The sequence below is a fragment of the Bombus fervidus genome, chromosome 5, assembly GCF_041682495.2.
Source record: "Bombus fervidus isolate BK054 chromosome 5, iyBomFerv1, whole genome shotgun sequence".
NCBI classification, from domain to species: Eukaryota; Metazoa; Arthropoda; class Insecta; order Hymenoptera; family Apidae; genus Bombus; species Bombus fervidus.
The window spans coordinates 12,891,488-12,917,763 of record NC_091521.1 but is presented as its reverse complement, the minus strand read 5'-3'; the positions used below and the strand labels follow the sequence as shown (position 1 = coordinate 12,917,763).

Genomic DNA, 26,276 nt, shown 5'->3' with positions numbered 1-26,276 from the left:
AAATCTGTCGTTTTCACAAATTTGATAATTCTAATGTCACGAACATTCGACGACCGGAACAGTTAACTTCGTCGTTGAACGACGTTACACTTCCAACGTTTCCAACGTAAAACACCTAAATGCCAAAGCGTTGGCCGTTTCTCGAATCTTTGATCGATCGTACGCCACGATTATACAATTTTAATCGTCGTATAATTAAGAGCAGCGACTTTTTTCGATCGCTATCTAAACGGATATTGTACCGGTACTTGTATCGCGCTCGAATGAAACTGCAACTTCCACCGTACACACCCTCGATGAATAGAAACGTTCGACGCCTTACGACCGACGTATACCAGCCGGCGTGATTTTAATCGTGGCGAATACGATCTCAGCTTTAAATGTATTATCTTTCCGATACTTGTACTACACGCTGTTCGATCAAGACGCTCGATCGTCGTTCGCACCTGCGAATTGTTTCAATCGGCTCGCGGATAACACGCGAACAAAGTATAGCCCGGCGTTCCAACGGTTTGAAATTGCCTTTGATTTTTCTCTTCCGCGAGAAACTGGAAAATCAAGCTGCAAAAAGCGCTCCGAACCGAGCATGTTCTCTCGGCCGAGAAACTTTTGCTCCTTTCTACACCGTGACGCCATCAATGGTCCATTGCTATAGCATCCGCGACGAGTTCCTCTTGCCAACAAATATCGTGCGCGCCCGAGACACGAATGCGACTCGTTATAAACCATACGAATGGTAGTTTTCGGTGCACGGAGAATTCGTTCGGCGTGCGCGCCGATTAAACTACGGGACCACGTGTTAACGATCACGAAGAAGCGAGCGTTACGCGACCCATACAGACAACACGGAAATTACTTTGGACCTTACCGATAACGCGTCCGATTCTATTCGATCGTTTCACTCGACGACATTTTACTTCCCATATAGATAATGAAACGACAAATTTACCGTTAAAACAATTTATGGGGAAAAAATGCACGCTCGTTCGTTGTTCGTTCTAACGCACTCAACGATGAAGACGACAACAGCAACAAATGATAACACATGCCCAAGCCGTGGTCCCCGAGCGAGTCAAAATATTCGTAATAAAACGAACATAAGTTTACGAGCCTCTTTTTATCTCTCTTCCTCTCCTGCTTTCTCTCTGTTCCTCTCTTTCGTTCTTTCGCGCATCGAGCACGATGGTTCGCGTGCCGATTGGCATTCAGCTCGTCTCGCCGCGGCAAAATGCGTTCGTACATGTATACGTGCATCCCGGCGCACGTAACGCTAGCAACATGCGTCGACGTAACACACAACACGTACATGCATATATACATAGGTCTCTGCTCGATACAGCCGAGGCCTCGGCTCGATTCAACGGCGGCGGCAGGTATGCGTCGCGACGCGACGCGACACGACGTGCGAGAACCCGACGGTACCGTTATACGAATACCGTCGACAGAATCTTCTATAGACCGAGGAACGGAACACGGTGGATCCTAGTGGAACGACTGGACGGCCGAATATCGAGTTGCGCGAGTCAACTTTCGCTCCTACGGGAACCAGTCTTCTTCTTCCAACCTTTCCCCGATTTTTCTCGTGGAATCCGTGTAATTAGTATGTACGCCGCCGGCTATACGTATTAAAATACCTATTGATATTTGGTACAAGTTGATGATAACTTGCGTAAACGTTATAAACACGATCGTCACAATTTTTCTTTCAAGTAACATTTTATGTCGAGCAACGACTCGATAATCTAATTAAATTCCAATTTTATTTCTTCTTTATTAGGATAGCTCAGAACATCGCTGGAGAACAGATAATGCGCGCTACCGATCCTAAGAACTTTCCCACTGTTACTGTTCAATGATCTCGTTGTTCGTGTATCGACGCGTGTTCTCCAATGGTCTCACGTATCACGTGCAAGCGTCATTGGTTATAATGCACCGTTAAAAAAAAAAAATTCCAAATATCTAGGTCTCGGAGGAAGGCGGACCACGTTTTTAACGATAGCTTGCACGTGAATCCTATTAACATAAATGAAAGGGCTACGCTCTGCGTTCCGTAGCGAATGGAGATTGACCTTCGTCAGGATAACGCGACCTTGATACCTTCTATAAGAATCGATGTATGTACGTATATCTGTAGTAAGGGTAGTCACGTTCTCCGACAAGTGAAAGGGCTGCGAGACTGTCTACACCGCAATCCTTACAGCCGTTTCGAGAGTTCGATCGATCGACATTGAAAGAATCGGATTAACTGGATCGACCCGAGTTCGTTCGGGGAAAAGCACGGCGGATGAGGGGAATTTTTGTAAATGAAAATTTATGCAACGGGCAGGCAGTCGGAGAGGAACGTCTGCTAAAGATAGTAAGCAGCAACAGCGGGAGAATTAATGGCGGCTCCTCTGTATCAATTACACGCAGTATAATATACCAGGAAACGTCGAACAATTATTATTGTCTGGCCCACATATTGTACCGAGCGGCCTGCAACATCGTCTCGTCGTCCACTTGTCTTCATTGCACTCGTCGAAGGTTCGCAATTTTTCTCGCTCGTTGTTGTACAGGAAGATATCTCTCTTCTTTTATTTTTTTTTTCTTTTTTTCTTCTTGTTTTCGTTATCGCGAATATTTCTGCACTTTTTCATATTTGAAGAACAACGTGATGTCGGATACTTGAGGAATGGCAAAGTGCAACGACGTACGATCTTGACGAGTAGATAGATAGTAAGTGTTGTACATACATCGAATGCAATGACGAACAAGTATTCTTTCTAATGTAAGATGCATCAGTCGGGGCTTATCTGACGACGATGTAGGTACTAGCACGACGAAACTGAACGATGCAAGGGCGAAAATGTGCTACTGTCTTCTATTTAGATTAGTTGAGTACACGTCTCGTACAATTAATTTGTTTATCGATAGGAACGATATCGTAGACCTAGACGAACGTTCATTGGGCCAGTATGAAAACGATTAAGCACACGCGACACAGGCAATTATGTCTGCCGATCGAACGACCCGTCATGCCGGCCATCAACGCATGCACACCAACTATTTTTACGCTGGCGAAAATACTTTGGACTCGATAATGTTTACGTATCATCGCGCACGCTATCTCTCCTACACCGTAGCGACTGTCTCCTTCTCCTCGTATTTTGCAACACGTCGCGCTGTGTTTCACAAGCGTAACACGCTTATCGCCGTTGCAATACTCCAATTTAAACGATTGCCGATAATTTAGTCGGTCATCGAAGATCCGTACGCCTCTTCACCCTCTGCTTCCTCACGTCGCTGCTAAAAAAAGAATACGATACCGCGTAGCTGCTTGATTTTTCGCGATTCTACGCGTATTTGACCTTCGGTGCGAAAAATTCCTCCGATAAAAAACGATAATCGTCTGTCAGACATGATTCTACGAAACGTTAGCTTCTCCGCAAAAAACTTTCTCCGTCTGCTCCTTTTCTCCTTTAATTCTGTATCTATCTATAGATAAACACCGATGAACTGTACTCGCATTCAGTTGCGCAAATAACAATTATCTGTGTTTAATTTTTTTAATTTGAAAAAAAAATCGAATATTTTAAGATTTCGTTTTTTTTTTAAACAGCAAAAATATACCGACGAAACGCAGGAACAAAAGATAAACAGCGATTATAGGTAGCGGGAAAGTATCGTGGTCAAAGGTAAATATTCCGGACGTGCATGTGGTATTTTTGTATCGAACTGCAGCTCGAAATATGTGTGCATAAGTAGCGATAAGAGAGCTCAGATTCTTATCTGCGATAGTCACAGCAGCAGCAGCGCGTCGTTTGCCATACTTGCGTCACCTTATCAACAATTCAAACGAATTCATTTGCCGTTTCGCTGCGCATAATTCACATTGCGGTCAGCCAAATGATTTTCAAATGAACACGGGTAAGATGCTCTCCGAGATATTTACAAAAGCCCTGTGTGTCGAAATCGTTCGTGAATTCGTGAACTTGTTTGCCTGTTATCTTCATTGCCTGATTACGAAAGCAAGCCGAAACTGTAAGCCGAACGTAAAACTTTCTGACCCGCTAATACCGTGACGCAACAAAACCGACGTTAATTACCGTAAAGCATGCTGAATCATTTTTCATTCGGCATATTTCCGCCGATAATTTCCTTGCGTAACCAGAGGCGACGATTTTCAACGCGCCGTTTGCCCGAAATTTAACGCGTCACGAGGTGTTTATCCGCGTTAATAAGATACCAGTCTCTATCCGCCGTGTCGATTGCTGCCGCTCGCGTTATTTGTCCGCCAAGTGCGTTGAACCAACGAGCGATCACGATGAATCGTCATCAGCCGGATCGGTCGGACCCAACGACTTCATTGGGAAACGAGACATTGTGGCCCAGATATCGATGCGAGCGCGTTTCACGCCTCTAACTCTGTCTCGTCCCATCGATATTCTCCGTCCTTACATCGCACAGCGATACGTTATCGTTCCCAGCTCGAACCGAAGGGTCCGTGCAGCATTCTGAGCCTATCGCTGCTAATCGTCCAGAATTTAACGACGCCGTAACTGCGATCGATCGATTCAGAGAATACCGTAACGTGTCACGGAACACACTCGATTCTCCAGGTGTACGACGTATAGCGCCGTCTGGAAACACGGCCAGCCGCAAGAGCGATCTGTGGGTTTGCTTAGGCTTCAAGCGCAAGAAGGTTAATCAAACGTGGACATTAGCGGACGTAAATCAACAAGCCACCGATAGAATCTGTCGAGAGAGTCAGCTCGACGTGAATTCCGTGCAAGCGACGGACCCGGGTCTGACACGGTTCGTAATATCAACGCTTACGACGCTGCTTACGGTCTATTGGAAAATTAGATCCAATCTAACGCGGCTAGTCTCACGCTCGCGCGCAGACAGAAATTACGAAACATATTCCATCTGTGTAATCTGTAAACGGCACAATAGCGTTAGCCCGTGGAACGCTAGCCGGGGAACGAGGAAGATCAGTGACCCCGCTACGCGGAAGTGATTAAGCGTCCGTAACGTTTAATGGCACATATGGATTAACCCGATTAACTTATTCATCAGAGTGCAAACGAAGCTGATCAGAGGATCAGAGCCGCCTGAGCTGAGATCGTGATCCGATCGTTTACTCGAAGGCTATCGCACGCGAATCGACTCTCCCGACACTCTTTGATCAACTTCCATTCCCGTTGCCTCTTCCAATAAATTCCCCCGTTTAAAGCGTGCCCCGACTAATCGACAAACAGACGAAAAGATTGGATTGCTGTTAGGCGAGTTTCAATGGCAACGCGTATGATTCAAAGTCGTGTCGTAAATTCGTGCAAACAACCGTACGAAATGATCCATGAATTACCAGTCCCCTTGAACGATGCTGGGCGCAAGATTTGCATCGCAGACATTGCAGAATCGCCCTTAATTACCGCGACCTTTACGTACAACGCAGGGTGTACCACTGACCCTGGCTCGATGTATACGTTTCTCCCTTCCGAGAAGGCAATTATGCCTGAATTAGTAAATTAGCCGTCGCTCGCCATTCTACATCGTTGAAACTGGATTGGAATCTCTACCTTCCACTCGCTTCGTTCTCCAACTCTCAGTGTCGTGCCATCCGATTAACAGTAAACGCACGCAAACGACACATTTATGATTTTATCGTGTTTAAATTTTCCATTTAGGAAATTGCTACGGAAAGCGTTAGGATCCATCTGTGAAATTGTGTCGTTCTCTCCGTGAATGTATCCTCTGTCCAGGAACTCCTCCCGCGTCGTTCCTCCACGCTGCTTACAATTAGAATTTAACCTTAATTCGACATTGAAATGTGCATCCTGTCGGCTACATTTAAATGTATGAAAGTTTGCCGTTGTACGTATCGGACGTCGCTGGACGTTTCGTCGCAGACACCGAAACAGATTGAATAGACAAAATTCGATCGACCCCGTTTCGAAAGGCAGCCCCGCTGTTTTTACCGTGTGCCGCGCTATAATATCCGTTGTTGAAATCATTGTTGTCGATCGAGCGAGAAAAATCGAAATTCAATCGTATGCCGATAGGCTGCGGTTAGGTAACGCGTCTGGTGTGATTTGTAAAGGCACGACGAGACCCAGATAGCTCTCCTCGCCTATAGGCTGCGCCAAGAATCGGCCGGATATCGGTCGAGAAACGAGAAAACCTTGTCGACGTCTCGACGACAAAGTGTCGTACCTCTATCGATAAAGTTGTTCGACTAAAACTTCATAGACGCGAATTAAAAGGAGACGCTTGGCAAATTGAATTTCGCATTCTAACGAGTATTCCGATGGCGGAGAGCCGACTTTCGAGAGATTCGAGTACCCTCGGCCAAGAGGCCGCTGGAAAGAACAAACAACTGGACGAAAGAGCGAAAGAGGCCGAAGAATCGTGCAAGGATTAAAGCTGTTTTACGCGGTTGTCGACAAATCGTTAGGTAGCGAACTTGTGACAGAGCCTGTAGCGTGACGCGGTTGGCCGGCTGTTTTCGCCTTGTTTTCGAATTTCTCGGTCGGTCGAACTCGCTGAATTATTGATGAGGCCGATTGGCTATGCCTCGACGTAAGGAATTCAGATATTATTCGGTCGGAGCCGTGGCCGCAGAGAGAGAAAGAGTGAGAAGGAGAGAGGGGGCAGGGGATAGAGGGAGAGAGAAAGAGAGAGCCACGAGATCTTAACGTCAATGTCGTCCATCTTGACCAAAGTCCAAACCAGGGCTACTGATTTCCGGACGAGATAGAGCGGCCTTGGCTGGTGACAGAAAACGCGGGAAACGAATGCGTCTCAGGGGAATTTCGGATGGAATCTTAATCGTCGCAGTGTATTTTAAGCTAAATTCCAGCGAATACGCTATAAAGCTCCGAGAATACTGTTTAACCTCCGACACGACACGAAAAGGGCGGTCGGAGATTTCACAGTGGTTGATAACGTCACGAAGAAACTTATTACGATATACATACTCGGACGATTAAAATCCAACGACGAAATAAAAGTGCAACGATTTGAAATATTATTTCTATAATCGCCAAATCTGTCTCTATAGAAAAAGCGTACTTTTAGACGAAGAACGAGCTCGCTCGCGTCGCTCTCTAAGACGGAATAAAAGCTCTCGTAGACGGGGAACATCCCCAGCGAGGCACATCGATCACAAGATCAGACCGATTCCTAGTCCGACTGGTCCTCCAGCTAGCGTTCAGTGGAAAGATGTAAAAGGCTGCTACGCCACCCTTCTAGCAGGAAGAGCAAGGGAGAAACAAGACGAAAAGGAAGAACGAAAAGAACTGGCTAGGGGGCGAGGGAGACCGGGACAGCGAAACGCGAAGAGGAGGAAGGATATAGGCGTGTATATAGAAAAGCGGTGCTGCGCCGTGGATAGAGCGACAGTCGACCTTGTCTCATGACGTCACCGACCGTCTAGACGAGATCCACCGCTTTCAATGTCCCCCATTCTCCCCCATTCTTGGATTAAATTCGAGAACTAAAAAACTCAAAACGAGCCACGATGGGCAACCCGATCCACCCGTTCACCGGATTCCCCGCATTAATTTCGACGACCTCGTCGTCACTGCTGCTGCGTTGCTCTCGCTCTCGCTCTTGCCTTCACCCTCGCCCTCGCCCTAGACCCTCTCGCCCCTCTATGTTGTGCGTGTGCACGCTTTGCGTACACCTCCTTCGACCTTATCCTACTACGTCGTAGCGTCACGTTGTTCCACTGCCACGCTGAACGCTACTACGCCCTTGTCCTACCGGCTTCTGCGGACGCAGACAGCTTCTGCGTCTCTCGCTTAGCCGCTCGACCCTTTTCAGCCTCGCCCTTTGCACTCGTGCCAAGTCTACTCTCCGGTTCTTGTTCGTTCGTTTCCACCGTTTTACGTTCGACGATATCGACGAACACGAATCGCTGCCTTTCCCTTTTCTATTCCTCGTGCTTCTTATTTATACGTTTCGTTTAACGATAAGAGCGACAGATTATCGGACACGCCGTACAAACTTCTTCGATTTGTATCGAGACACGGATAGAGCACAGAGAGAAGAGGAACGCGATTCGAAGCGTATGAACGACGATGCGCGTAATGAGAGCAGGTGTGTGTCGCGTGGTATGAGAAGAGTAGTAGTCGAAGAGCCTCGTGAGTGAGGGAAGAGCTTTGAAGATGCTGTTGCCAACGGTTGTAGAAGGACAAGCGAATCCCTCCTTCGCCTCGTAGGAACGTGTGCTTTCGTGGAGGTTAAAGTGGCGATCGATGTACGCACTCCTCGACCACACCCGTCGATGTTCCTCTCCTTTGGCTGGCTTGCCGAACTTGGAGGAATCGATACTTGTATCGCGTCATTGAATATCGAATAGGCGCGCGGATATGCTCGGATAATATCACGACAGACTTCGAACGAAACTTATCTAAACGCGATTAACGATCGATTTGCACTTACCTTCGAGTATACTTTTCGGATTATTTTATTTCCTATTGGATCTCGTAGCGAGAAGATAATAAATTAGGCCTTTTATCGGGAACGATAATTTCATGATAAATTGTTTTTAAATGAGGTTGAATTGTAAATGCGACGATTGTCACGTCGTTGGACGTCAGAACAATGATTGCCTAGTAACTCGACTTTCTCGTTAATAAATTAGCGTGAATTTAAACGAGCATCGTATTACACACGCGTGGCCGATAGGCGTGGTACATACTTGTTCTGAATACAACATTTTTCGATATTAATACTCACTTTCCTTCGACCGATCAATGGCTTATGCAACACCCGATACGATTGCGGGACTGATTATTAACATAAAAGTGCATTGAACTGGGAAACAGTAAGAAAAACGACGTTCTCGTTCGTATCTTAATCAAGCATCTACGCGCAACCGCTAGCAAAGAAAGAATTTACCACGATGTTAAATCGAACGGTCCCGTTTAGAGGGAGAGGGAGAACCTAAAACTGTATATATCACGTACGAAATAGCTGTTTGCACGACTGATGCGTCTCGTCAATTGGTTTTAAATCTCACGACGAGGTTTGCCCTTCGGGCTCCTCCAGCAGAGGTCACGGTTAAGGTCTGGCCTGCAGTGTCATATCATTTCGGACGGCCGTGTAGGTCACTACTTTTTAAACGAGACGATCACGTGCTTCAACGCTTTCAATTTTATGCACCGAAGCATCGTCGAGGTGATATCCTTGAAGCGTTGTTAATCTTTGCTCGCCCAAAGATATTCCATTTCGATTCCTCTAGGAACATCAACTTTCAATTAGTTCGCCTGTACCAAGCCGATGCTTTCCGTTTAGCCAAAAAGTTCCACAGAAAATTTAGAAAATTTCAAATTCTCGTTACGTACGTAATTCTCGAAACGTTACGTAAAATAGCATTGCTAGCACTGTTGGGTGGTAACGTCGTTTGTTCAGCCCTGCGTGTCAAACTTCCGAAACGTGCCAACGTACCCGATACACACGATCGGTGCATCAGTACCGGTTCTTTCGAGTAGATAGTTGGTGAAAAAGTACGGTCGACTGAAAGCCTTGATTTTAACAGGAGGCCAGACGGAAAGAGACTCGTCCGCGCAATTGCAGCCGCATCAGGCTCCACACACAAGGTTTATTCTTCGATCTGCTCCAGTAGGGGTCGCGGTTAAGGTCTTGCCGGCAGTGTCAGATTATTTTGGACGGGCATGTAGGTCAGCGCGAGCAGCCAGAGCGAACTATACGCTGGCGAGAGCACGTCTGGCCCGGACTCTCGCATATTAGCGGACCAGATTGAAACACAATCAATTTAATGAAGCGAATCATCCCGCCACGACGAGGGCCAAGGGCGAATCTCTTTAAAAGTCTGATTCACCTGTTTGCTCTGACCTCTCTTACTCTCGACTGTGACGTCCAACACCGAAAGAGGAGTCCTGACCCGGGAATGGGAAAGAAAGTTGCGAGACGAAAGAAAGCCAATCATCGATCGATTGATATCAACTGATTTAATGGTTCGTCCCTGCTAGGGACGGGACGCGGTGCAGCTTGCAGCCTGCCGCTGATGACTACGTTCCGCGACCGAATTCTCCGTTTCCACCAGAATACGAAAAACGGAGCAATGGTAAATAGAAAATATTCCATGGATGCGGCGGACAATCGTCGATTAAATTGATGTCAATGTATCGGCCATGATAAATACGATAGCGTCGATATTTTCCGTCCTTTCAATTGACACTGTTTCACGCGTTTAAAAGAAAGGGTGACCGCCCACGCGTACGACCCAAAATTGGTTACCGGTATCGTGAACATTATTTGCATTCCAACGCGACTACTTCGATGCGACACCCGGCTTGCCTCGTATCATCAATTGCGATCATGAGGCAACAAAAACCGAATGTATCATATAAAATGCCTTGTTTAAATGCGGCGCGTCCCGATTCCGATCCCCACAGCGATCTCCGCATTACGAAATCGTCTGGGACAGGAGCTGTCGAGTCTTTGTTGATAATTCACGAATCGATGAAACATCGAGCGTCGTCGTTTCGAAGAACGTGATCGTGGTCGATATTTTAAAAAGTTCGACCTCTGATCGTGCCACGATAAAGAATAAGTTCTGCTAAATCGTAAAAGAAAATAATGGGAACGTAGCGATTTACGTCGAAGTTGCTGAATAACTATGTGTCTACCTAACTTTGGATCATCCAACTATCAAAATCCCTCGATTCATTGCAAACAAGCGATCGTCGTAAAGTTGTCTTAACGCGGGACGACTCCGGCTTAACCGATATATCCCATGGACAGAGCGCGGCGAAATTGACAAATACTACAATGAACATTGATTTAATAATACCAGCGAACGATTCCCTGCTGGCGATTTCTAAATACGTTCTCCACGAGTTTCTCAAAAATAACCGTCCCTCTCTGGAACTGCAAAAATACGCGAGCTACCACGGCACACGTGCATATTATCGCCGCTGCTACGTTGTTATGCTAAACGATTTATACGCCGATGATTTATGCGCTGCGATATATAACGTACTGATGCGCCATTACTTGTCAGATTAACGGGATACTTCGCACGGATTTACTCGTAACCCGCGCGTTACTTTTTGCAGAGCACGACGGATAGAAACACGCTGCTAACTATGTAGTAAAATAGCCGGGGACGCGCCAAGTACGAATCGTACACGGTCGCCACCCAGAACAGCTTACAATGGTGACAGTCCATAAAAGTTGAGTTTCGAGAAACGCACGGACAGAAGATTTTAAGCGTCGTTTTGCTTCGGGATCGGCGCAGCGAGAAATCAAATTTTCGGCCGAATTTATCGCTAGTCGCTGGACGAAAAAGTATGACGTCAACGTACGATCGACAGATACGAATTAAAGAAAAAGAAGAAACAGCGTTTAATCGTCAAGTTTCACGAGTAATCGACGTAACACCTGGTCTTTCGTAATTTATAGAAAATGCCAAACAGAAATTGATTGCTCGATCTGTGGATTGTCAAAGTGCACGACGAATATACCGAAAACTAACTCGACCAGTTAATTCTTGACCCAGTCCCAGACCCGTTTGCATATTTCATTCCCAGAAGCGAGTCGCAAATCAACAGCCGCAGGAAAAGAGAAGATCACGAGGCGAGACAGCGACGATCCCCTTTTCGTTCGTGGTAACGCGGACAAATGGCGCCGATACAAAGTCACCCGGCACACAAATACGATCCCAAGAAGCTCCACCTCGCGAGAAGCTATGAGGCTGGAATACGCGAAGTAACCAACTATTAGTAACCCAGACTTTAGTATTCCCGCGGTGTCGTCTCGTACGAGACTTCCTCATTCCAGAGTTGAGCTATCGCGAAGCTGTCCTCCGCCCCCGCTACGCATCGCTTCTCTCTTCATTTTCTTCCTTCTTTCTCTTCTGCTTCGCTTCTTCCATCTTATTCTTATCCTTCGCCTTCTTCTTCTACTTTTTCTTCTTCCACTTCTGATGTTGTTGCCACTTCATCCACAGTCCAATCGCGTTACTCTAGCGATTACGTACACTCGTCTCGAACGTTCTTCGCCATATTCACAGACTCGCTTTCCTCTTCGTAATTTTTCCATCTTTCGTCTCTGCCCACTTCTCCCCCGTTTCGACCATCTCGTTCGTACTCGCGTGACTTCCCCTCAACCCTGTTACACATCCTACGATCAATTCGACACGGAGAATACGCAATTTTGTTGTCGGCAAGCCTGTTCCCAGCAAAGCAAAGCTCGTGTAGGAGTCGGAAACACGTGTTACAGCATACAGGATACGTCGAGGAGTCACGATCCCGTAAATATCGAGCTGACAAAGTTCTTTCGAACGGAACAATTTCGCTAATCCACGATTAATAGATGAGATCGTAATCGAACGAATCTCCGCCGTGCCTATGGTCCCTGTAATTCTTCTTACGGCGGCCAAACGATTTTTCATCTTTCCTGTTGGCGAACAGCGTTCTCTCTAACGTCTTAGCTAAGCAAATACCGGTTAACGAGATTGTCTTACCGAGGAACGGTCCCGTTAATCTTAAAAACACAATTCGTTTCTCGCTAAAACGCCAAGAGAGAGAAGACCGCGCGCAAGAAGTTCCAGGAAAATGAATCTAGGAACCGAAACCGATTCACGACCGGTCTTTTCGTCTTTCCTAGACGAAACTACTAACGACAGTGGAGAGAACTCGTTGCGTTCGTGGCAACGCGAAACGACACGTGCGATCGAAAGATGGAAGGCCGATGCGCGTATCTATTATGCCCGATCGGTTGTGCCTTTTTTTCTTTTATAAACCTGATCACGCCAGATCATAGTCGAGTAAAAGTAGGAATTTTTCAACGAAAGTAGGATACAACTGTTCCTTTTCACCTTAACGTTTAATTAGCTAATCCTCGCAACAAAAATGGTAAACGAACTGCTACAAGTTGCTAAGAGAAACAACTTTCTCTTATTTTTAATATATTCTAAAAGCTTGATTGCATAATGTTCGTGGAAATTAAACGAAAGGACGCGTCAGAGAACGAAAATAGTTGACGCGAGTAGCGTGCACGAGCGTGCTAAAGGAAAGGGTTGTCTCCCTCGTTTACGATTCGCGTTATGCAACTGCATTAAGAAAATTGACGAGCCACGAATTAAACACGCGGTACGACGTTTTAAAATCTCGTTACATCGTCCGGATGATTTATAACGTTTGCCTCCTTTTTTTCTTTTTTTTTTTTTTTTTTTTTTGAAATTTAAATCTCGTATTTCGACGAAGAAGAAATTTGTCAGTGACTTTGCCACGTTTTTGCCTACCCCCCTCCCGACTCCTTTTATCGTCGATGACGAAAGTCGACCCACTTAACTAAGTGAAAAAAGTCGACAGGACACGCTCGCTGTGCGTGCGACGAAGTCACCAGCCGAAGGAAAAGTCAGAACCTTTCATTGTGATAATGATTCTCGATCGACGCGATACGATCTCGGAATCGAACGTTATTACGATGCTAATTTTATAGCAAATAAATGGTAGCCTTAACGTGGGATATTGAAATCAGTTGCAATGTAAAAAATTATTAATCGTACAGAGCGGAAAATCGAAAGTAATACTCGTTAAACGTTAGTAAGGTAAAACTGGCGTGGTGATCGAGAAAACAAATACGATTCTTTTTGCACGATAGAATCGCAGCAACTTTGTTCGGCTTTTTACCTGCTTCTCGAGAAGATCTCATCCCGATGAACAGAATATTCTTGCAACTTAACGATCGATATTACTAGCGAGGTTCGCTTTATCGCGGTGTGACGTGACGGGAGAAAGGAAGCGTGATCGGAGTAGAAATTACTTTAGATGGAAAGCAGCGGCCGAGGAGAGTGCTTTGAAAAGTTTCGCGAGGAACACCGACAGGGAAAGTGGATGAAAGTATTACGTGTTCGAAACCCCCCGTCCTGGGAAATAAATGGCCAGAGATTTACGGTTTCGCGCGTTCCTACCAGTTCCAACCGCGTCATAAACAACGCCCACTCTACGAATTTCATTTCCCCTGTAGACATTCCGCGAATCACATTGTAGCTCAACGTTAGAAGTTTCCTACACCAAACCTCTTCCCAAGTCGCGTGATATTTTCAGCGTAAGAAGCAGATGCATCGTCGCAATGTATTTTTTTATATCGCAATTGTGCGATATATAATAAAAATCGTGCGTACAATGGTTATCGTTAATAAAAACGTAAATAGATCGGGAGTACAAAAAACGAATAAGAAAGTACAATTTGTAATATGCATAGTACCCATACGTCTTTCATTACGAATGATAAATAACCTAGGGAGAGTTGATAAACCACCCCTATCGAACCAAACCTCCTCGTCACCAAGCATCAGAAAATATAAATCAATCGATGGTTCTCGTTGTTAGCCATTCGAGTACCCTCAGCCATCGAAAGAGGATCTTTTCAAATCGCGAATAAATCATTCTCCGCAACGAGCATCGAGTAGCATCCGACATTTACGAGTGCCACTGTAAATGCTATCGGCAAGAAGGAAAAGGGAATCGGTGCCACGAAATCCCGCACGATCTGTCCCGTGGCGAGCGTGTGACCGTGAATTCGCGAACCGAACCAGGTTATCGACAGCACCGAGCGAGTTTTTCCTCGTGCAAACGGACAGATCGTAGCAGGAAAGACTCTCCTCCTCCTCCTCCTCCTCCTCCTCTGCCGCCGCCGCCGCCGCCGCCGCAGCTCGTATCTCTCTTGTACTTCTCGATGTGCATCGCGTGTGGGAAGATGACAATGCACCGGTGGCCTCGCGCCCGATACGCCTTACGTGGTTACGCTCTCGCAGCCCCGGGGAATTCTCTCTGCACGAGCGTGTAACTCGCGCACGATCGTCTCTTTTCCTCTCCATCTCGCATCCTCGTTATTTTTCTCTCCTCTCTCTCTCTCTCCCTCTCTTTCTTTCTCTCTCGTCTAACGATTCGCTAGCGGCGCATTGATATTCTAGCGCGGCCATTGCGTACGCCCCTGGCAAATGCCCAGTTATGCTTCTCTTTCTTCCTTTTCCTTTGCCCACGATCGCGAAGGACGAGATGATAGATCGATCAGCGTCTATTTCCACGCAGCCATCGACGCATCGATATCCGTGGAAAATCGGCTTCCAGAGAAACGGGGTGGTGCACCCCGGCCGTTTCTCTACCTGCCACTTGACCACCGCTGACCGTAGGTGGAAAAGTTAATGATATCGTGGGCGGACGGTGTTCGTTGTGCTGGTCAAGACACCAGGCTTGTCCGCAAGGTCCGTTCATTGATCTTACTTTTAGCAATTTCGTCCGGAGTGCGAGCTGTTACGGAGGGGATATACGAGACTCTTTAACGGTGGTGTTTTTAGCACTTCTCTCAACTTCTTGCACGGTTACTGCAAAAAGAATGCGACCGGTCGTGTGGAACGTAGAGCCCAGGAAGAAACAATTTGCCAAGGGTTACGGATTGCTCAATTGGTTAGACAGTCTGAACCGGTTAATGAAAGGCCAATGTTTGAGTTCTGGCCCATCTGATATTCGCTAATCGATAATTTAATATATCCTTCGGTGCCACTTCGGTTCCTTGGAATTTTTAAGCTAAACGAAAATCTATCTTTAAGAAGCACAAATTTCTTCAACGTGTGTCGTTCTAGAGGTTATCGATTAAAGAAAAGCAAAGAACGAACAAACAGGCACACGCCTATCGTTCGACATGCCGCGCGTACACGTTCGTCGTATTGTTATTCGCGTGACGACCGCTACGGCCCTGGCAGATGCTCAGTTTTTCTATTAGACTCAACGTCAAACCTTAGGAATGTCTTCTGGCAGGAGATAGGCCTGCAAGCCACATTTCCATTCGCACGTCTCATAATATTCCAACGAGCCATTGTGGCGCAAACGCGTACCACTAAAAATCTGTCTCTTCTCGTAGAGAAATCACTGGCACGTGAACGTTAACCCGCGGTGCCGTTACCACGGGTCCAAAATACGACTGAGAAACGCGAAAGAGTTCGTTAGCGCCTCGGTATTTCGCAAAAAGGTACACGCGAATCACACTGGTAATTAGACGAGCGCTGAGAACAATTTCGACCAGTTTCTTTCACAGTTAGTGTGTCTAGTTTGCCAACAGCAGTTTGGAAACAACTTTAACGAACAGTATGGAAGAATGTACTGTACGGGAACGGTTTAATTTCCGGTTGAAAGAGAAGAATAGGAAAAAGAGGCGAAGCCTTTGTTTAAGGGAAGATATCGTCACGCCAATGGCCGCTATCTAGAACACGAAAATCGTGGGATATAACTGGGTCACACCACGGTTCATTCTCGTTTCGATGACGACGGCGACACAAGACGTTCTAAGTGGAAAATGAGCGAGTGCTCGCTACCGTTCATAAGGTTAAACGAGTGTGCTGCAAACAGTTCGCCGTGTGTAACATTGTTAACTATGCCGAGTAGGGAAGAATATAACCGTCGTCGAGTGAAAACGCGTTCATCATCCAGCGAACGGTGACTATCGTACGATAATTGCAGGTAATTGGATAATTTGTCGGAAATACAGCCGCGTGCATCGCACGATTGACGGGAACATCGTGCAACTAGGAAAAGTGAACGCGTAATTACGACAAAGAAGTATTATAGGGAAGAAGAACATCCACGAGACTCTAAGAATACCTATTACTCGATCCTATGCTTCGTGCACTTGCTTCTTAACGCGTTTCATACCATACGCGTCCGTGTTTTTGGCGCGCGATAAAATTTCCATTCAACCCACTGACGTTCCGAGTGTATGAAAAAGCAAGAGATGATGTACACGTGACTGGAAGAGAAAATCACGCGCGAAGACCGCGTTCACGGAACGTATTAGTGAATTTCATCGTTCGAGATCAGACAATCGTTCATTTTTGCTTCTGCTATTTCGCGTCTTCCGAAACGGCACTAACCACGATACTTTTGAACCGCTGCCGCGAGAATTTCGCTATTAACGTTACGTAAAGCCATTCGTTTCGCGGCAGATATTCACGAATGAATATTTATCATCCGGGTATCCATGTTACTATCTAAGGAGCGATTCATTCCCTTCGACAACTCTATAATTCATAAATGACACGACAATAAACCACGATGTTTGTTGCAATACGCGGTGTATCTCGTGGCAGAGAATGAGACGCTCGTTAAAGAGTCACACTCGACTCATTCATTAATCGCAGCTTATTTATCCTGCCTACCGATCGCCGCCAATCTACTTGCCATAATTTACCTATAACAATTACCTACATAATAATACGGATAAGGAATAGGGTTGTCGTATAGTCTACTGGAAAGACTGAAAACACGACTTCTTGGAAATGCTAATTATCTAATTTATAGACTTTGTACGCTCGAAGCACGTTCCAAGGATGACGGACCGAGGAAAACGTGGTCGTCGTGAAAGTCGACGAACGCCTACGAGATGCTGATTTAAATCGCGCCATCATTGCGCTTCTGCCAATCGTATACTGCGCGATAAACGTCTCGGGCAAGGTGTGTTTCGTTAATCGTGATAAGCGAAGATGCGGGTAGATCACGATGCCTTTTACAGGTGAATGTGACAACAGGTGAACCTTGTATTGGAATAATTTATTCGGAAGAAATGAACTGTCTGTAGAGACTACGGTTCGGTAGCGTTTTCCTAACTCACGTAATATCAAAAGCTCATTTCACGAACACGAGTTCCAAGAACTGATAGAAATGATCAATTAACGAAATAATATTCTGACCAGCTAACGCAATACTACGGTACATGCGATTCGTTAACGCAACCGTATACGCGTGTACTGTACGCAATTCCGGAACAAACGAAAGTAAAATTTCACTCCCTATTCGATCTTGGCTAATTTCATATTCATTGGATCGTAAACTTATGCATCTTATATATTTCTCTGTAGTTTCTTGCCTCGATATTCGAAAAAAAAAAGCATCGAAACACTAAAACTTCTTCTCGAGGACGTTGTATCGATTTTCGACGCTGTTCGCTCGCTAACACAACGCAAAGGATGGATATTGAAAGATTTAGGTACAGTAGTTCGGCCCTGACCGTCCAATAGCCGATAGAAATGTCTCCGGTGGCCGACAATGACCTTTCCTTCGTTTCTGCCGTTCTTTCTAACCGCCACGCTAATTGCTTCGCTGAATCGACGAGAAAAGCTACGAGGAAAAGAAAAAGAGACGAAGCAGACGACGAACCGATAACCGACGTGCTGCGCAAAATTCTCTTTCCTTTATCCAATTTTAAAGTGGGTTACACGAACGGAACAGGCTCGACAGAGGAAACGTCTGGAGTTAGAAAAACGTCGAATCTAGGTTAATCGATTGCCAGGTGAAATTTGGCAATTCGCCTGATTAAAATTTGTTTCCGCCTCGAGATTTCTCCACGTACTTTAAATATTTCTTGATATTCAAACGAAACCAACTTTCTCGATCTTATGGTAATCCAGTGCCTTAAAATTCTAACGGGTCCACAGGAAATATTTACGGAAGACTCTTTCGAAGCGTTTACGATTTTCGTACTAAATTACATCGCAACAAGCGCAAACCAACCTCGTGACTCGGTCCAGTTACTCGTCATTCACAGTTCGTTAAAAAACAACGATCGATCGTGCGCCGAGATTGTTCAGCGGAATTCACCGTCATCGACCGGGTATTAAACGATCGCGATGACACAAAACGAGCGATGAACTTAATTAGAATCGAGTAACATCTAGCTGACGGAGTATCGAATCTCGCAACGGAACTGGAGCGTGTTTTCGCCAATTAACGATATTAATGAAGGCATATTTGCCATTTGCCGCGAAGCGCGAGTTCGCGCACCGACGCGAGATACAAGACTGATCGATAGGCGACATTCGCGCTACGCGATTTGCATATGTGTATATGCAAATTCCTAGGTAATACAGTCAATAGCACGTAATGTACGCGTTTCTGGCGTGGCGCGTTATAAATCTCGTCGCTGGCCGATATTCTTGAATGGCATGATCCGGATAAATGCACACGCATATTCGTCGATGCGATATTAGTTTCGGTTCCCGCGGCAAATAGCGAGCTATGAAACTCTGCAACGATATGTGTAACCGCACCTGAAAGAGATTAACTTTGCTTCTTTCTTTTTTAGGCCATTCTCAGTCCGTTCGATTTTTTTCCATCTTCTATTTTTTCTTTTTTTTTTTTGACTAATATAAGACAATGGTGAAAATCAATACTCGTCGGTTTTTTATACAAATAATAAACTTTAATTATTCGTTTAAAAATTAAACGACCGTACAGTCGCATTCGGCTAAATCGATACTAGAAAACGTAAAAAAAGCGTCGATCCTTCGAACGAATTTATCGAGATACGAACGATCGGACCGCAGTTGCTGTTTCCTTCCATAAACGTCGCTGGTGGAAGTTCATCCCTGGTCAATCTCGAGCGATTATCTCATTTTCCAAGACACGGTCGTCAGGGTAACCGGCACCGTTGTCACAATCGACGAAGATGGAGTGGCGCCAAATGTCGTGGATGCAATTCTCAGGGAGTACCGGGTGAATGACAAGTAAATCAAGCGTATAATTGGAATTCAATTCGCACAGTGGCACAGATACACGGCATTAGAATTCCGCTTGCGGGCCTCGCCGTTGTACGCTAGCTGCTTGAGGCGAACACGCACGCGCGTGCACGCGCACAAACTCGTCGACTGCAAAGGCAAGGTGTAAACCGGCGATCCGTCTTGCAAGGTATCGCGAGGACGGTGATACGATACGCGAATCGCCGCCCCATTTCGAGAAGGAAAGTGCAGGAATGCGCTAATGAACAAGCAGAATCGGTCTGCGAGTAGGCGTAAGAATGCGATTCTACGATCGTAAATTACAGCTAGGGTACACGCGTTACTTGGCTACGGGATAGCGAGAATGAAACCAAGTACCAGTGTTCTCTTGTTTCGATCGGACTCGATTCTACCAGGATTATTATCCTATTACGTTGTGATTAATCGATAAAACCCTTCGTCGTGCAAGAATTATTCTCAAGACGAAGAAGTAAAACGGCCTGGTGTGACTGAAACGAGCTGTATGGTTCTTGCTAGAGTGAATCTGATACCAAACCTCTCGTAGGGAAAACCCGCACGCGACAAAATATTCGAACGCGAGACGAGCACGATTTCTCGATTCAATTCTATCGCGAAACCTTCCGCGACGGGATTTTACATTTACGTGACTCGTATTGTTTCGCTTCCAAACACCCAGTAGACTCTCGATTGCACTCGACACTGAAACTCGCCGGGACAGAGGGCATAAATAGATAACTGCATCGACCGCTCGAGAGGCTATCGCAATCCGAACGCAACGTGCCCTCGCTTTGTACGAGAATATCAAGCGTGAGCATGCTCCAATATCGCCTTCTTACGCGTATTTCACCCATGTACCTAGCTTCCAAAAAAAAATAGAAATGCGCGAAACGAGACCTCGCGATGTCGAATATTTCTTCACCATTAAGGTACACGTTAGAAATATTCGCTACCTTATAGACGCCAAGTAAAACGACAGTTGGAAAATGGAAAAGGGAACGAGCTGCTGGAAGGCAGAGGGCAAAATGCAAACGACAAAAGGTAGAACAGCACGATGGCAAGATATCATTGGTAGGAAGGGTGCCGGTGGCGACAGTAGGGGGTGCACGGGACTAGAACCTAGAAGGTTAACAAAATCAATACCGGTGGGTGGTAGAGCTGGTGGTCGGCTTGCTGGGGGGCTAGGTCGGCCACTGACCTTTATCCAGGCCAACTGCATCATCCCCATTTCTACGCGCGCACGCACACAGCAGAGGTCGTCTATTTTCACGGTGAACCATTTTCGTCGGATGAAAACAATCCGACCATACATACGATCTCGTACAGTCGCCTACTATTACTCTGAATGTCTGAGTAGAAAGAGAGAAGGAGGAAGCCGAGGTCTCGACCTTTCACGCTCGATGGAATCGCGATCATCGATCCTGCCAATAAACGCTTCCTCGACCGTGCTCTCATCCGAGTAACCCCTCTCTGGAACTCGCACCCTGGCAAACGACTGGTTTACCGACTGTCTTTCGAAGAATTAAAAGCGACCAAGATGGTAATTCGTTTCGAACGAACAGAATATAAAGGGTGGACGGTGCGACTCCAAAAGCAATCAAGGGAAGGATATGGAAGAAAAAAGAATGCAAGTATAGAAGGCGGAAAGGTTGTTTCAGTGAAATTCATTGCGCCTTCTCACGACGCGGACGAATGAAATGCTGCTCTTTAACACGAATCAGTGACACCGATAAGCGGTGCATTTAATCAGCGTTTTAGTCGCCGACCTTAAAATGTCAGAGAAATATTCGTTTTATCGGATTTATCGCTTTCGTCCGTGTCTCCCTTCGATGAAACAGCTTAGCAACTGGCTCGATCTAACGTTCTTTTAACACCTAAATCGCATCGGATAGTTGATGCACGTTTCTCTGCGTTATCGAACGACCAGATCGCTCGCTTACAAATTCCAGCGATTAGCCTAGTTAGGCGAGAGGAAAATAGCAAGTGGAATAACGCGTATCTGCGTCGTCAATCTGAAAATAACGAGAGCACGAAGGGCTGTTTTAGATCTTACGAGTTGCTCTGAAACGGCCCAATGGGATATCTTTCGTCACGCGAAGTGCCACGAAAATACACGATTCTGCATGTTCCACGTTTAAAATTCGATCCGTCCACTTTCATTACCAAGTGAATACGTTCGCTCCGAGCAGTTAAAAGTTTGCGATAAAACAAGATTCACGATGGAACATAGATCTCGAAAATCGTATGCTTTAGCATCTGAGGTATTCTACGTAACACGCGCACAAGCGTTTTCAGAAAATGTTAAAAGACGTCCACGATGCGTGCAGCTGTCGCGTATATATTCACGTTTAAGACGAATCATTAGACCACGTCGTTCCATGGAACAAAGTTGGCGCGTATCTTGTACGAGTTCCGCTAAACATCGCCTTTAACTATCAGCAAATGCTAGGCGGAACTGAACTTCTGTGAACCGAATTGGAGCGCCGAAGTAAAAGTTCATATCGTCTATATATAGGTTACTTAAAATTTCTAATCCTAGCCGAGAAATTTGATAATCGAGATGATTATTAATTCTATCACAATGCCATCTTCTCTACCCGCGATATATGTAATACGGAATACAATACGTAAGAAATTCGATCGATTATCCGAGCCGATCGAACACGATGTTTGAACGGTCAAATTGTTCGCGTACTATCGCATCACGCGATCTTGTAACTTCGAAGACTCGACTCTATAAATCTCGTATATAAAATCGTTGCAAGAAGATAGAAACTATCATTACACATCATTAGACCGATCGAGTAATGCCGAGTCATAAAACACCAGCGCTTCGATAAACGATGCAACGCTTTAAAGACAAAACGAAACTAACAAGATTTTATGTGCGAGAGGGACTATAAAATATAAAAGTCGGCTACCTGAACGCGACTTAATCGGTCAAAGAGAGACAGAGAGAGATAGAGAGAGAAAGAAACGGCCGGTTGAAACAAGAGACGACGCATTAGCATTTTTACTAGCGAGAATTAGCATGCTACACGTTAGTGACTAGCGATGCCGCGATTTAGGCCAATGAACGTCGACGCCGGCGTCGATGATGGCGGTCGTCCTTGCCAAGCAATGTTATCCTGTCGGCAACTAAACCATCCGTCCACATGACCCGCTTTTTTCTAGGATGTGGGACGAACTACTAACGCACGCTCTCCTCTCCGCTGCTCTCTCTTTCATTTAGAAATCCACGCATGCAAGAACGCCGCTTCATTGACAGATTTCACGGCAAGCCGATCGCGATGCTTCATCGTTGCTCGATCCGCTCCGTGGATCATGGGGTTTGGCGCAAACTATGCGCTATGTATGAATGCTAGTAATGATGTAATCGAATACGATTCGCGCATACGAAATTACCTCGCAACCGACCGATGCGGTAATATGAATTTAGAAGAGAAGATACGAGGAGAGGCAGGGAATTTCTAACTTTCTATTTGCTCGATAATTTTGCTACTGTTAACGTAACAGATAACGCAAAGGGGAGTAGTAAAATAAACGATGAACGATAATGATACAGAAACGATACCTAGTTTATAGCGATTCGCAACTATCTAAATTCAATAATTCAATACGTTGAACTGCGGATGATCGTGTAGTATTATATTGTCCAAAGTCCAACTAAAGTCTGAAAAAGAATGGAAATTATAGAATGTGTATTTTAAAATGCGATATCATCCAAAGCCAATGACTAATTACGACGAACAAATTTACAGAATCGAACGAAGAACGTCTGGGCTTTAAGCAGTTTTAATTTGCCTCGCAACCGAAGATTACAGTGTCATTCAATGTCTGTGACGAAGCATTTTTCACGGTCTAACAACGTCTGATCGGGTACTCTCCATTGCTAGGCCTGACCTCGAACGAAACGATACGCAGAATCGAGAGAATCGAACGATACACGATTAAACTACGCGGCCAGATCTACGCTATGTATAAGCAGAAAGGTTCAGTGAACGGGACATCGTTCTACAATAACGATAAGGGCTTTGCATATGCAGTACCATCGCGTGGCTGTTAATAGAATAGGGTGACGGAGGGTCTTGTTCTACGTCGATGGAACAAATGAAAAGAAATGACGGCCAAGATGAAGATAAATGGTTCGCGGTACTAGACTCGATCTCCTAAAAGTAACAGAGGCAAATCAGCAGAACGAATCAAACGTCTCGACGCGTCACTTCACAACATGTAAAGTTCATAACGCACGAGCGACGACCTCGTTCTGCTTCGCGTAGCGTGTTTCGTTCGTAATTTCACTCGTTCTTTTCCCTATCGCGCCAATGATTGCTCGATAATTAATATTAATTCCAAACTTCGTCGTGTCGACTATCATTTGCTTGACAAACATCGACTCTGCAATTCTCTTTTAAGCGAGGTCGTTGATGTTAAACAATGTTAGAGTAATTTAAGCGTGCACGTGTGTTTGTGAGACTCGTCTGGAATTTTGATACATATAATTAATTGACAACGTGGAAGATTAGAAAATGGAGGTTCATCGTGATAGGAAAGCGTGGTCGTGTTCACACGGAAGATCGACTGGCATTCCCGACGGCCGTTTGGTTAACCTACGCGGAATTGCCGATTAGCCAATTCCCGCCGATGCAAATGACGCGGGATCGTACGACCGCCACTTCCGACGTATTATGTAGATATTCACGAGGCGAACGGAAATTTTGGTGTAGAAAGCTTCGCGTCCGTTCCAACCCGTCTCGCCTTCGAATATTTTGCGTTTCAAATCGCGACTGTGATTCATTCTACGCGAGTAGAACGCCCCTCTAAGCCTCTACCAGAAACTTCGTGGAATTCTTGAATTTTTATAACGCGCGCCGGCCAATGCGGACTTCCGTGAACCGATAGATCGGAACGTGAACAGCATTCTACACGAGCTAATCGGACATCGAGCAATGCATTGGCACTGTTCTCTGCTTTAGCGTAGTTTTCTAGAAATTACACAAATAATGTACAACTCGCGATGTATACAAAGAGAAACGTACGACAACAGGTCATCTTTTCCTTCGCCTTCCACGGAGTTAGCCATATTTTCATCCTCAAAGTGGATTCTCTCGTGAAACAAACAGTACGTCGACGATAGACACGGATTCATCTCGAGTCCTGCACGCATTATAAGGATAAGTGATACGCCGGCTGTTGAACGTGTGTGTGTGTAAATACATGAGTCTCCACACGCATACTGCAATGAGATCGCATTGATTCCGCCGAGATAGGACACACGGTGGTAAATGAAACCGCGAGTCCAGGACTGGACGAGTTCAACTGGCAATTAGATCGGACAATAACCTTCTATCAACGAAGCTAAGGGTTTCAACTAAATTGCAACACGTTTACGCTCGACGCGGTGGACGGAGTAATCGTCTAACGGCGATCGATGGAATAATTTCGAATTTCGTGTTCCAGAAACAATGTACATCGATAGTAGGACAGATTGAAACGGTGTTGAAAGAGAAACGCGACGACGCGTTTAACGCGCGTTCATCAGTTAATTACGCGAAAAAATAGTTAAGTTACTTTCCGCATGCAACCGACCAAGCCACTAATTAGGCATAACAGCATGCAATGGAAACACGACACGTGACTTGTGTGTGCGTGTACCGGCACATTTGTTTTCTACGTACCGTTCTTTTACTCACGATTTCGGAGCAAAAGGTTAAGGCTATTCGTAAGCCTCCGAGAATTGTTAGCAAAATAGCAGTGATAATGAGACATAAAGCGAATAATACAAGTTTAAAATACAATAAAACGTAAAACATTATTATATAGAATATATAACAGATAACGTGAGAAATTGAAATTTAAAAAGAAAAAGTTTTGTTTTAAGTTCTAGCACGTTTTATATATTTATCATAAGGTGCGAGTGTCCAAATGCTAATGAACGGTAGTATATATCTCTGTTTTGCTGCTCTGAATTTCAATTTAGAGATATTCTCTCACTGCTCGTTCGCTTTCCGATGTTGCCAGATTCTTACAGAATTGTAAATACATAGACCGAATTTTTCTCTAATATATATTGCTATTTTATATTTAAGCAATATAACCTCGTGCATTTCGTATATTGTCTATACGAGGTACAACATTTTTAATTTACTGTCTAACAAACCTGTTGAACAACCTGTTTAAAAAATATTAGGAGTCAGTACATTTGAATTAATTTTCTCCTTGATGGCACAATTATATGATTAATGATTAGTTTTCTTGAATCTTTAAAAATATCGGCGTCGGCGTTTTACTAGCGTTTGCTTCACGACCTGTCCTATAGAAATACGGTTTAACCCGACATCACTTCGCATATTAAGGTATAACCTATGTTCGAAACGTATAACGCAAGGCCATAGTATAACCCTAACGAATAATCTAAAGTTACAAAGTAGTATGGAAGGAAAGTCGAGACTCACCACATTGCTTTTCTCCAACGACGGACGGATGCTCCGGCTGCAATTAAAAAAAGAAATTGTTTTGTTAAAGTACGATGCAATACGAGTAACACCGCAGGTAATATTTTTAAATTGCAATACGATGCAATACGAGTAACTACATATACGATACATATACGATGCAATACGAGTAACAACAAATAATATTTTCAAATTACCGCCATCTATCTATTGACGCCATCTACAGTACTATTTTTCAAGAGAACGTTATCCTTCAAATAAAGTAATATGATTCTATACGATTCTTAGATATACAT

The 26,276-nt window shown here is 45.1% G+C and overlaps 1 protein-coding gene across 2 annotated transcripts in view; it reads right to left on the bottom strand.

The window, feature by feature from the left end:
* Oatp74d (Organic anion transporting polypeptide 74D) overlaps nucleotides 1-26,276 on the bottom strand; it is an 82,807-nt gene that overhangs the window by 53,726 nt on the left and 2,805 nt on the right. For both annotated transcript variants that reach the window (XM_072003262.1, XM_072003263.1), the window contains exon 2: nucleotides 25,981-26,017. The gene's annotated coding sequence lies outside the window, so the exon portion shown is untranslated. The remainder of the gene's footprint in view (nucleotides 1-25,980; nucleotides 26,018-26,276) is intronic.